The 17,093-nt window shown below is 36.9% G+C and overlaps 1 protein-coding gene across 3 annotated transcripts in view; it reads right to left on the bottom strand.

Moving 5' to 3' along the window:
* The window catches only part of RB1 (RB transcriptional corepressor 1), a 191,510-nt gene extending 177,828 nt beyond the window's left edge, over positions 1-13,682 (bottom strand). Inside the window, exons 1-2 of one of the 3 annotated variants that reach the window (XM_060637194.3) lie at positions 10,882-13,682; positions 9,886-9,956 (exon numbers count right to left, since the gene is read on the bottom strand). The gene's annotated coding sequence lies outside the window, so the exon portion shown is untranslated. Of the gene's footprint in view, positions 1-3,306; positions 4,634-9,885 lie in introns of those variants that run through there. The other 2 variants (XM_060637193.3, XM_078433693.2) reach the window with 2 other exon arrangements.
* Between the last annotated feature and the right edge of the window lie 3,411 nt (positions 13,683-17,093).

Genomic DNA, 17,093 nt, shown 5'->3' with positions numbered 1-17,093 from the left:
CATCCAACAGCTGGCTTGCCTCCTTCCTGCCAGTGTAAAAGTTGTTAGTCTTCATCTTTTTATAATTTTCTCCTACCACAATGACCTCCTCTCCATTCTTCAGGAGAGAGAATATGACTAGTTCCCTTACTAAACTGTAATTTACACTAGAAGGACCAGATAACATAATTTGCAAGGCTCAGTGCAAAATGGAAATGCAAGGCCCTTTATTCACAAAATATTGAGATTTTCAAGATGGTGAGTGCAGAACGTTAAACCAAGCACAATGCCTTTCTAACATGGAGTGTTATATAACTGCCCATAAAGCAGTTGTCCATGATGGTACATGTCCATGAGGGTATATCTATATCTGTTCTGCTAACTATGGTGCCCCCATGCCTAGTATGTGCCCATGACACTGAGCAATCAATTGGACTTGATATCAAGTGGTAGCTAGTTTGGTACCAAATCATTGTATTAGTTTCCCCTCCTTCCCTGCCCACTCCTCTTTGTCCTCACTCCCATTTCTCTCAAATTGCACTCTGTCTCTATCTCCTAGAGAACCCAAGCAAAAGACTTGGCTTGGCTCCAAAGTGTCCTGAAGACACTCAGGATGGAATATTAGATTAGGTTACTCACTGATCTTATGGCATGAAAGACCCAGGCACAGTATGTGGGTACTAAGTGGGACCACACAGTAGTATCATAATGACTAAAGCTTCCCACCTGTGGCCAATCAGGATGCAGTGCACCTAGAAGGTGGAGCATTGGAATTTGTAGTGGCTCTGATACTTGAGCACTATGGGGACAATAATTACAGGGATTGCGATGGATTCTGTTAATAGAAATGTATACTTTGTAAAAGAAAACAATACCTCTGGTCAGTCAACTGTCACCTTAAGCCACACTGAGAAAGGCAGATGTCCTCTATTGGCAGTGATATTGATGTAATACCAATAAATTATTTTTGCTTTTGTTTTTCTTGCCTAGAGAGAGGTATCCAGAAAAATGTTGCTAAGGCCAGCGTCCAAAAGATTACTGCCTATGATTTCATCTAGAAGTTGTATGATTTTAGGTCTTACATTTAGATTTTACTCCATTTTGAGTTTAGTTTTGAGAATAGTTTAAGAAAGTGGTGCAGCTCAACCATGCTTTTGGATGTAACTTTCCAGTTTTACCAGCACCATTTATTGAAGAGACTGTCTTTTCCCCATTGTATATTCTTGCCTCCTTTGTTGTAGATTAATTGACCGTATAAGCACAGCTTTATTACTGTGCTTTCTATTCTGTTCCATTGATCTATGTGTCTATTTTTGTGCCAGTACCAAACTATTTTCATTACTACAGCTGTACAGTATACCTTGAAATCTGAGACTGTGATACCTCCAGCTTTGTTCTTCTTTCTCAAGATTGCTTTGGTTATCTGGAGTCTTTTCTGGTTGCATACACATTTTAGTATTATTTGTTCTAATTCTGTAAAAAAGACTTTTGGTGTTTAGATAGACATTGTATTGAATCTGTAGATTGCTTTGGGTAAGCAAAGCATTTGGACGTTTTTAACTATATTAATTCTTCCAATCCATAAGCATAGTATATCTTTCCATTTGTTTGTGTGGTCTTCAGTGTTTTCAGAGAACAGACCTTTCATTTCTTTGGTTATGTTTATTTGTAGATATTTTATTCTTTTTGATGCAATTATAAATGGGGTTGTTTTGTTAATTTCTCTTTCTGCTATTTCATTACTACTGTATAGAAAGAACAGATTTCTCCCATAACTTTACTGAATTCATTTCTCAGTTCTAATAGTTTTTTGATGGGGTCTTTAGAGTTTTCTATGTACAGCATTATGTGATCTGCAGATAGTGATTGTTTTAAAGCTTGTGAACAATGAAGGAAACCATCAACAAAATGAAAAGACAACCTACTAAATGGGAGAAGATATTTACAAACTTATATGCAATAAGGGATTAATATCAAAAATATAGGGGTGCCTGGGTGGCTCAGTCAGTTAAGCATCCGACTTTGGCTCAGGTCATGATCTCACAGTTCGTGGGTTTGAGCTCCACATCAGGCTCTGTGCTGACAGCTCAGAGCCTGGGACCTGCTTTGGGTTCTGTGTCTCCCTCTCTCTCTGCCCCTCCCCTGCTCGCACTCTGTCTCTCTCTCTTTCTCTCAAAAAAAAAAAATTAAACATTTTTAAAAATTAAAAATTTATATATAAAGACCTCATAGAACTCAATACCAAAAAACAAGTAATCTGATTGAAATGGGCAGAAGGCCTAAATAGACATTTTACAAAAGAAGACATACAGATGGCCAACAGACACATGAAAAGATGCTCAACATGACTAATCATCAGGGAAATGCAAATCAAAACCACACTGAAATATCACCTTATACTAGTCAAAATGGCTAGTATCAAAAAGAAAAGAAATAAGGTGTTAGCGAGGATATGGAGAAAAGAGAACGCTCATGTCCTCTTCTTCTTAATAATGTAAAATGGCGCAGCCACTATGGAAAACAGTGTGGAAGTCACTAAAAAAGGTAAAAATAGAAATAGCATACAATCCAATAATTCCACTATCCAAAGGAAAAAAAATACTAATTCAAGAAAGTATATGCGCCCCCTATGTCTATTGGAGCATTATTTACAATAGCCAAGATACTGAAACAACCCCTAAATGTCTATTAAATAGATGGTTGGATGAATGAAGAAGCTGTGGTGTATGGGTGTATATATACCATATATATGGTATATATACACAATGGAGTATTTTACTGAGCCATTAAAAAGAATGAAATCTTGCCATTTGCAAAAACATGGGTGGACCTAGAGGGTATTATGCTAAGTGAAATAAATCACACAGAGAAAAATACCATTATTTCATTTACATGTGGAATCTAAAACACAAAACAAAAAAACAGGAAGAGACTCATATATGCAGAGAACAAACTAGTCATTGCCAGAGGGAAGAGGGAGTGGGGTAATGGCAACATAGGTGCAGGGAATTAAGAGATGCAAGCTTCCCAGTTATAAAATAAATCAGGGATGAAATTAATGCTATGCCATAAAGTTTTAGCCTATATTTTCCTCTGAGAGTTTTGTAGTTTAGCTCTTACACTAAGGTCTTTTATTCATATTGAGCTCATTTTTGTATATAATGTGAGGTAGGGATCCAACTTCATTCTTTTGTATGCAGATACCACCTGTTACAGCACCATTTTCTATATTGAATTGTCTTGGCACCCTTACTGAAAATAATTGACCAGAAATGTGAGGGCTTATTTCAGGACTCTCAATTCTGTTCCATTGATCTGTATGTTTACCTTGATGTCAGTACAACATTGTCTTGATTACTGAGTTTTATATTAAGTTTGAAAGTAGGAAAGTGTGAGTGCTCCAACTTTATTATTTTTTTTCAAGAATTCTTTGATGATTCTGAAACTTCATTTACATATGAATTTTAGATCTGCTTGTCAGTTTCTGCAAAGAAGCCAGTTGAGATATTAATAGGGATTTCTCTGAAGTTTAGGTCAGTTTGGGGAATATTTGTATCTTCACTTTGCCATACTAAATATTATGATTCATAAACATGAAATGTCTTTCCATTTAATGGGACTTCTTTATTTTCTTTAAGCAATGTTTTACAGTTTTCAAAATATCAGTATTACATTTATTTAGGTAAATTTATTTATAAGTATTTTATTCTTTTTGGTACTATTGCAAGTGGACTTGTTTTCCTTATTTTTAGATTGTTCATTATTTTTAATGAATTCCTTAGGACTTTTTCTTTTGTATATACAAGATCATACCATTTGAAAATAGAGATCATTTGACTTCTTCCTTTCCAATCTGGATGCCTTTTATTTTATTTTCTTGCCTAACTTCCCAGGCTAGTACCTTCAATACAATGTTGAATAGAAGTGGTGAGAACAAACAGCATTGTCTTGTTTCTGTTCCTTAGTGGAACACATTCAGTCTTTTACCATTAAGTATCATATTTTCGGGGGGGATTTTCCTAGAAGCCCTTTATCAGGTTGAGGAATTTTCTTTCTATTCCTAATATGTTGAGTATTTGTCATGAAAGGGTTATAGATTTAGTCAAATGCTTTTTTCTGTATCTATTGAGATGATAATGTGGTTTTTGTCCTCTATGCTAATATGATGCAATGTGTTATATCAATGAATTTTTAATTGATTTAAATTTTTATTTTATTAATTTTTTGTTTTTTTATTGATTTTTTTTTCTTGATCAGTCTAAGTAGAGCTTTATTGCCTCCACTCTTCTTTTGTAAGAACCAAATTTTCATTACACTGATTTTCACTGAACTAGCTGGTTAATTTATTTCCTATTTTATTGATTTTCCTTACATTTCTTGTTTCCTTTTTTAAGCTTCCTTTGGGCTAATTTACTCTTTTTTCCCTTTTGCTTTGGACGATGGAAACTTCAAAACTTTAAAATTTAAATTTAATTTAAGCATTTTACACTATAAACTCCCTTCTAGGCAATGATTCAACTGCTATATCTCACAAATATGAGATGGTTTAGTATGTTGTATTTTTATTAACATTCAGTTCAAAATATTTTATTTCCCATGTGATTTCTTCTCTGTATCATGAGTTATTTTAAAATTTACCATTTACTTGTTTTATCAATTACTGAGAGAGAAATGTTCTCACCAGGACAGTACTAAACATTACAGAAAAATTGGTCAATTAAATTTCATCAAAGTTAAAATTATCTGTTCATCAAAAGACACTGCTAACAAAAAAACCTAGGCAAGACCTAGACAGAGAGAAAATATTTTAATACATATGTCTATCAAAGGATCTTTATCCAGAATATATAAGGAAGACCTCCAACTCAACAATAAAAAGACAAACAACACAATATTTTAAATGGGCCAAATACAGGTAAAGACATTTCCTGAAAGAAGACATGTAATCAGCCAATAAGCACATGAAGAAATGTTTAGTATCATTAGACATTACAGAAATACAAATTAAAACCACAATGGGAATAAAAGGCACAGCATAGGGAATATAGTCAGTGATATTTTAATAGCTTTTTATGGTGACAGATGGTAGCTACACTTGTGGTGAGCATAGCATAACGTATAAACTTGCCAACCATTGTGTTTTATGCCTGAAACTAATTTAACATTGTGTTATAACCATACTCACAAAAATTAAATTAAACTAAATTAAAAATAAAACAAAACAAACTAAAAAATAAACCATAGTGGCATACCTTACAACAACTATAATGGCTAAATGAAACAAGTGGCAACACCAAATGTTGGCAAAGATATGAAGCAACCAAAACTCTCATTCATTTCTGGTGGGAGTATGTGATACGCATACCCATAAGGTGGTCTCCTTTGATCCCCACCTCCTAGTATTCATGCCCTATGTGATCCCTTCCCTTGAGCATAAGTGGGACTTGTAATAGAATATGGAAAAGGTAATGAGATGTATATGATTGAATATATTTGATTACATGACTACATCTTATAAGGTTATAGCACTCACCTAGCTGGAATCTCTTGCTCCTTTGCTGGCTTCGAGGAAGCAACTCAAACTGCCCATGTTAAAGAACACCATATGGTAAGAAACTGCTGGCAGCCTCTAGCAGCTGAGGGCAACCACCTCAGCCAGCAAGAAGCTGAAGTCCTCAATCACACAACACAAGGAAGTTAATCCTGTCAACAGAATTCTTCCTTCCCCAATTAAGCCTCCATAGGAGAACCCAGTTTTGGTCAACACTGTGATTACAGTCTTGCAAAGGATAAGCTAAGATATGCCCAGTCTCCTGACCCAAACTGGGAGATAATAAATGTGTGTTGATTCAAGCTGTTAAATTGTTATGCAGCAATAGATAATTAACACAGACTGTAAAGTGTTGCACACTCTTTGGGAAATGGTTTGACATTTTCTTATAACATTAAACATACTCCAACTACATGACACAGAAATTCCACACTCAAGAGAAACATAAAGTCCACATAAAAGACATAAAGTAGAATATTCACAGTAGCTTCATTCAAAACAGCCAAAAAATCAGAAAAAACAAATTCCCATCAATATAAAAGTAGATAAAGAAATTGTGGTATAGTGATACAATACAATGAATACTACTCAGCAATAAAATGGGATAAACTTTTGATAGATGCAAAACATGAATGAATCTCACAAGCATTATGCTAAGCTAAAGAAGCCCACACACAAAAGAGTACAAAATATATGATCCCATTTATATGAAGTCCTAGGACAAGCAAACCTAATCTACAGTGAAAGAAATTGAACCAGTGGTTGCCTCTGGGGATTAAGGGCAGGCATTTACTTGGTAAAGGCATGAGATAATTGTCTGTGGTGATGAACATATTCTCTCTCTTGATAAGGTGTGGATTACACAGGTGAATGCATTTGTCAGAACACCTCCAACTGTGTACATAAGATCTGTGCTTATCACTATTTGTAAATTGTACTTTAATTAAAAAAAGTTAAAAGGACAAGAGAAATACTTGCTTGGTAAAGGATAGTAGCATGTCTCAAGCCAAATTACCCCCGAGAGAAAAGCATAAAACATCTGCCTTGTGTAGTCTGTAAGAACACAAGGCCCCAGGGGAAAAGGCACCTTCTGAATGGTTCCCTCTCAATTGATCTTTGTGCCTCGGGCTCCATTGACTCAATCCACATAAAGAAGACCATGCCACTCAATGAATGCTGTGAACTCTATATCCCATATTTAATCAATAAGTAGTCATAATATGACCTAATACAAGCAAGGCTGCTAAAATAACTTTATCATCTTTATCATGCAGCTACTTCAAACAGGATTTGATTTTCACGAATTATCAAAGATTTTACTTAATTCAAAATAGTATTTGTTGTGGTGCTCTGCCAAGCAATGTATGGAGATTAAATTATCAAAAGACCTATGAGTTCAAAACTGTCAAGGACATCAAAAACAAGAAAAGTTTGAGAAACTGTCACAGTCTAAGGAGCCTAAGGAGAAATAACAACTAAATGTAATTCTGATTCCTAGGTGGGATCTTGGAACAGAAAGGACATTAGGTTAAAAACTATGGAAATCTGAATAAAGTATGGATCTCATTAATAATAATTTGTGAATATTGGTTCATCAGTTGTAACCAACATACTATACTAATGTAAGATGTTAATAGGGGAAATTGTGTGTAGAGGGAGAGGGGATGTATGGGAACTCTCTGTACTGTTTTCTTATTTTTTTTTTCTGTATATGTAAAACTGCTCTAAAAATAGAATCTGTTTTTTACAAAAGATCTATGAGAGCAAGCTGAATGGATCTGGGAAACACTTATCACATACTAACAATTAAGAGAGAACAGATTTAAAACATGGGTGGGAAGAAAAGGGGCAGGATACAAGGAACTGAATAAGTGGTTTTAAATGTCTCCATTACTTACTGCCTCTACAAAGCTCCTCTCCCCCAAATAGTTGCTTCAAATGTGATCAGTATCAACCAATCTCTCTTGTGGCAGCTGCTATTATTTCTATTTTCATTCATTGCCAATCTGGACGTGGGACATCTACAAGTTCCCCTGTAGAAATTACTTGCAAAAAACATTAATGAAAATGTAGTTGTTTTTGATGATTTTGTTGGGAAAATGGAAAAGGCATTTATGCCAAACATGGCAAACAATTTTAAAATCCCCTTTACATTGGAGATTTATAAGGATATTATTGGGACAATCGGGGAAATTGAATATGTACCAAATATTAGATATTGTATTGTATCAAGTTTAAGTTCCTGAGTGGGATAATTGTATTGTGGTCATATAGGAGAATGGCCTTGTTCTCAGAAGACACAAATTGAAGTATTTAGTGATAAAGTTTCATGTCTACAAACAACTTTCACATGGTTCAGGAAAAAAATACACACACACACATTTCTCTCTGTATCTACTTTTTTAAAGTTTATTTATTTTTGAGAGAGAGAGAGAGGGAGGGAGGAAGAGAGAAGAGACAGGATGGAGAGACACAGATAGAGGGAGAGAGAGAGAATCCCAAGCAGGCTCCGCACATTAAGTGCAATGTGGGGCTGGAATTCCCCAGCTGTGAGATCATGACCTGAGCTGAAATCAAGAGTCAGACGCTTAACCAACTGAGCCGCACAGGCACCCCTCTCTGTATCTACTTTTTTATCTGCCTATCTATATATAAAATGTGAATACATGCATTTATAAAAGTATGTTCTCTGTCCTTCTATATACATGTGTATGTATATGTAAGAGGTATACTAGTGTTTATTATACTATTCTTGCAACTTCCTAAAGTTTTGGTATTTTTCAAAATAAAACATTTGTGGGAATCCCCTTACTATATCTGTTCTTTGACATCCACCTTTGGCTCCCCAGTACCAGAGATCTCTCTTTAATTCTCCTTCTCCAATACTGCCCTACCTTTGTTGGCTCTGCAGTTTTATACAAGATATCTCTTTCTCTCCCACTTCAATTATGTTTCCTCTCTATTTATACAAAACATTTACCCCTTGTTGGTTTCTACACCAAAAGTCACAATCATAGACCCATCAAAATTTTCTGTGAAACCCAGAGGGCTCTAGTTGGTCAGGCCTGCACTCCTGAGAAGACATTCTAGTGACCATTATGTGCTAGCTATGTTTTTGAGATATCATCCACACCCTAAGTAGCATAACAAAATATTCCCACCAAACACTACTTCAAAAGAATTCTGGGGAATGGGATTTTCATCTCATTTCACAACTAAAGGATGCCAACCCTGAATTAAATCAGGAAGATTGCTGCTATTTCAGACTTTTCTGTATGTCATCTGAAGCTAAATTTAAAGCCTACTTCCTAATTCCCAGCTTTCAAAGGGTACTGACAAAGATTTTTGCACAGAAGTGTGAAACTTCCAGAGATGTCAGAAAAAAAACAACTAGTTGAATTAGTATCCAGGGGTTTTCATGGTAAGGACAATAACTAAGAAGGATTTCTAGCGGTTGAAAGGTTAACTATCAGTTCCTAAAGCCCCAATTACTGTGGTTTCTCTCTCTCTCTCTTTTTTTAAATTGAAGTGTAGTTAACACACAATTTTACATTAGTTTCAGATGTACAACATAGTGATCTGATGAGCTTATACATTATGCCGTGCTCACCACAAGTGTAGCCACATCTGTCAACCTACAACACTATTACAATACCATTGACTATAGTCTCTGTGTTGTACCCTTTATTCCCCTGACTTATTCATTCTATAACTGGAAGTCTGTATCTCCCCTTCACCCATTTTGCCCATCCCCTCATGCCCCTCCCAATTTCCGTTGATTTCTTATATTGAAAGTGTGAGTAGTGATTGTCCTGTTCTGGAATTCTAAGTACAGGGCAAGGTACCTAATACTAATTGTAAGTAGATCTCTAAGGTAAATGAGCAAGAGAGTCTACAACTAAGCATAAATAAACAGAGTTTGATGTTGTAATTATTAGACTTCCAGTCAGGATATCTGGGTCTGTCTTTAATGGCCATAAAACTCCTTTCCTCATTTTTCTCTTCTGGACTACTTTCTTCCAGTAAGCCTGATGTCCTTGTGTTGAACTGTTTGTTCAAAGACTCCAGAATAGCACCTTTCACCCCCATGTGCCTTCTCCACCTGTTTTATCTCTCCCCATAGTCTCCTTTACCACAAAATGACCTACATTGTGCATTGCTGTTGGGTTTTTTACCATTTACTAATCTCTTTCATGTACACTGACTCAATTCTCTCAGTGATTCAATGGGCTGTGTTAAACCTTTCTTACAGTTGAAGAAACTGAAGTTCAAATAGGTTAAGGTATTGTCCAAAGTCACACCTGTATGAAATGGCAAAGCTAGAAATTAAACCTGGGTTGAGTTATTAAACCTACCATTGTTTTTCCACACCTCCAATAACACTGCATCTTCAGTAGTCTAGATTAAAGTATCCTTTGTGAGTATGCTAGAAAAACAGAAAGTCCCATTAATTCAGGATGAATATCGAAATGAGAACAGAGGAGATGTTGGTTATTCATCTGTCTGCTTTTCTTTCTTTTTCTCTTAATGTTCTCCTCCTTCTCTTCCCATTAGAAAGAGAATCCTTTGACAACAATCCTCCCACCTTTCTTCTTCACCCAAATACGCTATATTCTCCCGTTAGTTCAAAACTAGGTGAAGGGATGCTATTAATCAAAGAAATACTTTGTTCACATAATAATATGTGAATGCAGAACATTAGCATTTCTAAAGAGGTTTGTGTATTGGTTTCACTTTCAGCTCACAAACTCAGCTGTGTAAGAAATAGTAACTTTATCTTCCTCTGATTTTCTATTTAGAGCCCCCGGCCTCTAAGTGGTAAAAATTTAAATTTAGTCAATATATACCAAAGGGATACATTTAATTTCTGGGGTGCTTGTGGAGTGTTAAAGCACTGGGAGATGTGGCGTCTGGTCCTTAACTGTCTGCTGTCACCTTGGTTTTCATTCAGCCACCCATCATCCTGTTTCATGTTTGTTCACTGGACATATAGGTCTGACTGCTGCACCATCTTCATGATTCCATTAAAAAGGTCCCTGCAGGTTTGACAACCACCCTTTCAACTTCTATACAGACTGTAGGGGACACATATTTTCATTCCACTGCCAGGCTGAGAAACTGGCAGGCTTGGAAACTGTGGGGTGCTATCTAAGACCCCATCTCCTGGGTCACTCAGGCCACAGAACCACCTGCCTGCTTGCAGGTCACATTGTGACACATGAGACTCTGTAAGCTGCCCCTGACTCATATCGGCCACACAGCCCTTTTAGTCTCTGAGATCTTGGGTTTTCTTGAGTTTCTATTTAAGAAAATATTGAGATCGTCTCTCTTCTCGGTTCCTGCAAACTTACATGGTGCTTCTGTTAGTTTGCTCCTCCCCAGTGGGGCAAGACCAGTTCCCTCTTCAGTGACCCACCAAGGTTAGTTCTCCTCTTGTTCATTTGCCATCTAGACTTGACCTTTCTTCTCAACCCAGAGAATCTATAGTCTGAAGTCAGGAAGTTCTTCTGATTCACATTACATTCTTCTACATGATTGCTTACACTCTGAGTCCTCCTCGTGGGGTTTATGAAATTCAGTGGGATAATAAAAAGAGTGTTAATCATATATAAGAGTTAAAGTTGGCCATAATAGAATGTTTAAGCCTCAAGGACTGTTTAATCCAGAGCAGTTTGCAATAATAATTTTCCATGAAAATGATAATTTGTGAATTTGTCTTCTTTCTGGTTATTAACAGTAACTTACTTTCACAGTTACCATGGCTTTTACCTCAACCAACTAGAATACAGATTTACCTTCTTGCCTACAGTCTTCATTTTCCTTTGTCATAGGACATGAAATATAATTATAGAATATACAATTTTGTAATAACTTCATTTTCTTTTCCTCTTCAACTTAAATTCTCTTTCTGGAAACAATTGAGAGAATTTTGTTAAACACTTTTTTGTGCACAGATATAGGTTGGGGAGAGTATAAACTAGAAGATCCGTAGACTCTCCCCTCAAGTACCTCATGATCTTTTTAGAAAAAAAAAAATCTAGACGAAGTGAAAAGTTAAGTGGCCAGAAAAGAGTTTGAGTGAAAAATGTACTCTTAGGAAATAATTCCAAGTGGTGTAAAGTTTCTATTAAGATCTCTAGGAAATGAGATTTTTAAGAAATGTGTGAATCTTAAAGAAAGGTTATGTTATTTTCTGATTGATATTATTGTTTTTAACAGAACAAAGCCAACTAACAGATCTCACTAAATAAATAATGTAGGCAAAACATTTTTTAGAATTCAAGAAGCCAGAATTTGCCATTCATATGCTATGGGAAAGTTGTGTGTGTGTGTGTATGTGCATGTGTGTGTATGTGTATGTGTCCACACTTGTCTAGTGAGTATTTTGGGTGAGCTAGAAGGAAGAAGAGAGAGACTGAGGGAGGAGAAACTGGACAAGAATCCAGGCACCCACTCCTGCAGCTGTCATATCGAATTTCTGTGTCACATAGAATGAAAAATTTCTTAGCTGTCACACATGTGACAGAACCACTGAAAGTGCATGAGGTCATGGAAATACATCTACTCACCATCTGGTGGAGCCTCTGATAGTAGTAATTTTCCATGTTTATTTTCGTGAATTTATTCGTCTAGTAAATATTTATCAAGCCTCTACCATGCGGGTACTCAGGGATCCAGGGGAAACCTTTATAGACATAAACTCTGCCTTCATGAAGCTTACAAGCTGGTTGGGAGGTAGACAGGAAATATTGCTCAGATATAAAATTACAAACTAGGAAGGAATTGATGTAGAGCTACAAAGGGAGTAATGGGGGACTCAAGGACAGCTTCCCTGAAGAGATGACATTTGAACTGAGCTCAAAAAGATGAGTGGGAATTAATACGTTGAAAAGTCAAAGAAAACGGCATGTGGAAAAGCTCAAGCAGGAGGGAGCAATAAATGTGAGGAACTAAAAAAAAAAAAATTGGAACACAGCACAGGAGGAAGGTGGCACGAGGTGGGACTGGAAAGACTGGCAAGGACAAGGGCATACAGGTGAGACAGGGAAGGGCTTTCAATAAAAGAAAGCCACCATGAGATTTCCTGACTGCCATGTGGAGAATTGAAAAGAGGAAAACATGGACAGGAGGAGACCAGTTAGGAGGCCACTGCATGTCTGCATGATGTGGTAAGAATATCCTCATGTTCTCTCATCTGGACCTCCAACCCCAAGATCTGGAGGATGGGCCTCACCAGGAGAAAGCTCTTCAGGAGAGCCCCCTGCCACCAAGTCAGCCCTTGTACTCACTAGCAGGGGGTCTTTCAGGACAACGACATCCATCCACTGCTGCACCCAAATCTCTGATGAACTGTGTGAGATGCACGAGTTCTGGTTAAGGATTGTAGGGAACACAGTGCTTAAGATCAAATGGCCAGAAATAAGACAGAGACCCCTCCGGGTGGAGCTGAAACCATTTGATAGAGACAAAGCTGGTCCCCCTATGGGTGATGATGCTGGGCTGCACTGATTCACTCCTGGGTGTCAGGTTTAGAGGATAGAATCCTCGGAGATGGAGGCGTAAGGATGTCAGTCTTGAGTATTTGAGATCCCAAAATAAAGGAAACTTGAACTGATGTCAAACTTTCACTCTACCTGGTTTCATTGCTTGGTTGAGTTCGGGGAGTTACTGCCACTGCTGTGGATGGGATCCATTAATTACTCCTGAAATTAGTCACATGGCAAAGTTTGTGCCAACCTCTGTTTGGGTGCAGGAGATGGAAGTTATAGAATGCTGGTGAATGAAACTATGGACTGTTTATCAGTTCTGGTGGATCACTGAACTCCTGAGGAACCTAAGTAAAGGGTTCCATCAGGGGCTCTAGTTATGTTTATAGGAAGCCAACAATGTTCTTTCACTCCAACAGAAGACTGATTGTATGTGATACTCTGGCCACAGCTATAAGATACAGGGCCACCTGTTAGCTAAATAAAGGAATCTGGGAGTATTCAACTGCTCAGGGCTCTCTCTAGGGTTTAGCTATTGGCAGATCAGGAAGCCTTATGTCAAAACTATGGAGCCTGTGGACAAGTCTTTTCTTTGTGCCGACAGAGTTTTTCCAGCATGTAGGGTGCCTAGATATGTGATTAGATTCTCCACAGTTTCACCCAGGAGAAACTGTGTTTTAACAAGTTTTCCAGAATGAACTCTAGTAGGATAAATGCAAAGAGACCCACACACCCAGACACATCAAAATGCTGAAAGCCAAAAACAGAGAAAATCTTGAAGGCAGCAAGAAAAAAATGACTCAGCACATACGAGAGAATCTCCGTAAGATTAACAGCTGATTAAAAGCCAGAGAGTAATGGGATGACATATTCAAAGTGCTGAAAAGACAAAAGTGCCAACCTAGGGTCTTATACCCAGCAAAATTATCTTTCAAATATGGAGATGGATTAATGACATTTCTAGAGAAATAACAGAGAGAATTCCTTGCTAACAGACCTCCATACAAGAAATACTAAGGATCGTCTTCAGGCTGAAAGCAAGTGACAACAGACAGCAATTAAAATCCACAAAGAAAAACAAAAAGTACCAGTAAACATATTATCTCCTTTCCATTTTAACTGAGTTAAAAGTAATTTCATAAAACAATATGTATATAAATATACTGTTGTGTATATAACATACAGAAATTTAATAAACTTGACAGTAACACAACAGAGGAGGTGGTGTACAGAAGCAAAGCTGTATGGGAGTAAAGAAATGACACCAGGTGGAACTTGAATCCACAGGAACAAATGAAAAGAACCAGAAATAGTAAAAGAGAGATTCTCTAAGAGACATAAAACTATATACAAAGTAATGATTATAACAATGTACAATTGAATTTGTAACATACATAATAAACGTTTAATAATAATAGCCCAGATGGGAGAACAAATCAAACTTGATAGGAGTAATGTTTTATATCTTTATATACTTTATAGAACCAGAAATAAGCTAGCGCATATTTGAAGTAGATTCTAACAAGATGTGTGAACACTAGAGCTACTACTAGAAAATAATGCAAAAATAGACAGCGAAAAATATTAAAGGAATTAAAATGTTACCCTAGAAAATTCCAATTAATGCAAAAGACAGCAATAAAAGAGGAAGAGAGGAAGAAAAAAAGACATGAGATGTATAGAAAACAAAAAGAAAATGCCAGATGTAAATCCAACTATACCCGATAATGATACTAAATGTGAATGGATTAAACTAGTCAAAGGCAGAGACTGTCAGATCTCTGTCCACAGGACACTTTCAGTTCAAGATACAAATAGGCTGAAAGGAAAAGGATGGAAAAAGCTATATCATGCAAACCACAACCATAGGAAAACTGGAGTGGCTATATTAATATCAGACAAAAGAGACTTTAACCAAAATTATTTAGTATTGATAAAAAGAACAATTTTGTAATGATAAAAGGGTCAATGTATTAGGAAGATTTAGTAACTGTTAACCTGCATGTTTCTAATCGTAGAGCCCCAAAATTCATGAAGCAAAAACTGAAACAATTATAGGGAGAAATAGCCAATTCAATAATAGTTGGAATCTTCAATACCCCACTTTTCAGTATAAACAGAACAACTAGATAGCATGGAAACAGAAGACTGGAAGAACTCTACAAACCAACTAATTCTTTTTTTCTTTTTTAGAGAGAAAAAGGGCATGCACATGCACACAAGCAGGGGAGGGGCATAGGGAAAGGGAGAGAGAATCTTAGCAGGCTCCATGTTTGGCACAGAGCCTCATGCAGGGCTCAAACCCAGGATCCTGGGATCATGACCTGAGTTGAAATCAAGAGTTGGACGATCAACCAACTGAGCTACCCAGTTGCCCCTAAACCAACGAGTTCTAACACATCTATAGAATCTATCCCAGCAAGAGAACGCATATTCTTCTCCAGATCACATGGAACATTCTTCAGAACAGATCGTATTCTAGGCCATAATACAAACTCATTAAATTTAGAATGATTGAAATCACACAAACTATGTTCTCCAACCATAATGGAATGAAAATAGAAATCAGTACAGAAAGAAATTGAAGATATTAAAATTAAACAACACTCATCAAAGAAATCATATATACATAACATATATAATATGTATACATATATAATCTATATATATAAGCCAAAGAAGAAATCATAAGAAAAATTAGAAAATACCTTAAAATGAATGAAAATGAAAACTCATACCAAAATTTATGGGATGCAGCAGAAGCTATGATTAGAGGGAATTTATAGCTTTAAGTGCCTATATTAAAAAAAAAAAAGAAAAATCTGAAATCAAAGCCTAATGTTCCACCTTCAGATATTGGCAAAAGAGCACATGAAACTTAAACCACACATTAGCCACAAGAGAAATACAAATCAGGGGCGCCTGGGTGGCGCAGTCAGTTAAGCGTCCGACTTCAGCCAGGTCACGATCTCGCGGTCCGTGAGTTCGAGCCCCGCGTCAGGCTCTGGGCTGATGGCTCGGAGCCTGGAGCCTGTTTCCGATTCTGTGTCTCCCTCTCTCTCTGCCCCTCCCCCATTCATGCTCTGTCTCTCTCTGTCCCAAAAATAAATAAAAAACGTTGAAAAAAAAAATTTAAAAAAAAAAAAAAGAGAAATACAAATCAAAACCAGACTAAGATATCACTAAGATGCCTGTAATCAAAAAGTCAGAAAATAACAAGTGTTAGGGAGGGTATGGAGAAACTGGAACCCACTACAATGCTGGTGGAAATATAAAATGGTACAGCTGCTTTGGATAACATTCTGGCAGTTCCTCAGAAAGTTAAACATAGTTACCCCATGGCCCAGAAATTCAACTCCTAGGTATATACCCAAGGGAAATGAAAACATATGTTTATGCAAAACCTTATACCCTAGGGAAATGAAAACATATGTTTATGTAAAACTGTATACACAAATGTTCATAGAAGCATTATTCATCAAAGGCAAAAGTGGAAACAACCCAAATGTCTATCAACTGATGAACAGATACATAAAATTTTGTATAACCATACCACGTAATAGTATTGAGTAATAGAAAGGAATGAATAGATACAACATGGATGAACTTTGAAAACATTATGCTGAGTGAAGAAGTCAGACACAAAATGACACATATTACATGATTCCATTATGTAAATATACAGATTAGACAAATCCATAGAGATGGAAAGTAGATTGGTGTTTGCCTACGGCTGGGAGGGCAGTTGGGGGAAAATGAGGACTGACTGCTAATATGTATAGGATTTCCTTCTGGCATAATGAAAATGTTCTAAAATTCATTGTTTTGCCACAATGGTTGCACAACTGTGATTATGCTAAAAAACACTGAATTTTGGGGCGCCTGGGTGGCTCAGTCAGTTAAGCAGCCGACTTCGGCTCAGGTCATGATCTCGCGGTCCATGAGTTCCAGCCCCACGTCAGGCTCTGTGCTGACAGCTCAGAGCCTGGAGCCTGTTTCAGATTCTGTGTCTCCCTCTCTCTCTCTGACCCTCCCCTGTTCATGCTCTGTCTCTGTCTGTCTCAAAAATAAACAAA

The sequence above is a fragment of the Panthera onca genome, chromosome A1, assembly GCF_046562875.1.
Source record: "Panthera onca isolate mPanOnc1 chromosome A1, mPanOnc1 haplotype 2, whole genome shotgun sequence".
In the NCBI taxonomy this organism is placed as follows: Eukaryota; Metazoa; Chordata; class Mammalia; order Carnivora; family Felidae; genus Panthera; species Panthera onca.
Note: the sequence above shows the minus strand (reverse complement) of the source record. Positions and strands in the feature narration are given on the sequence as shown.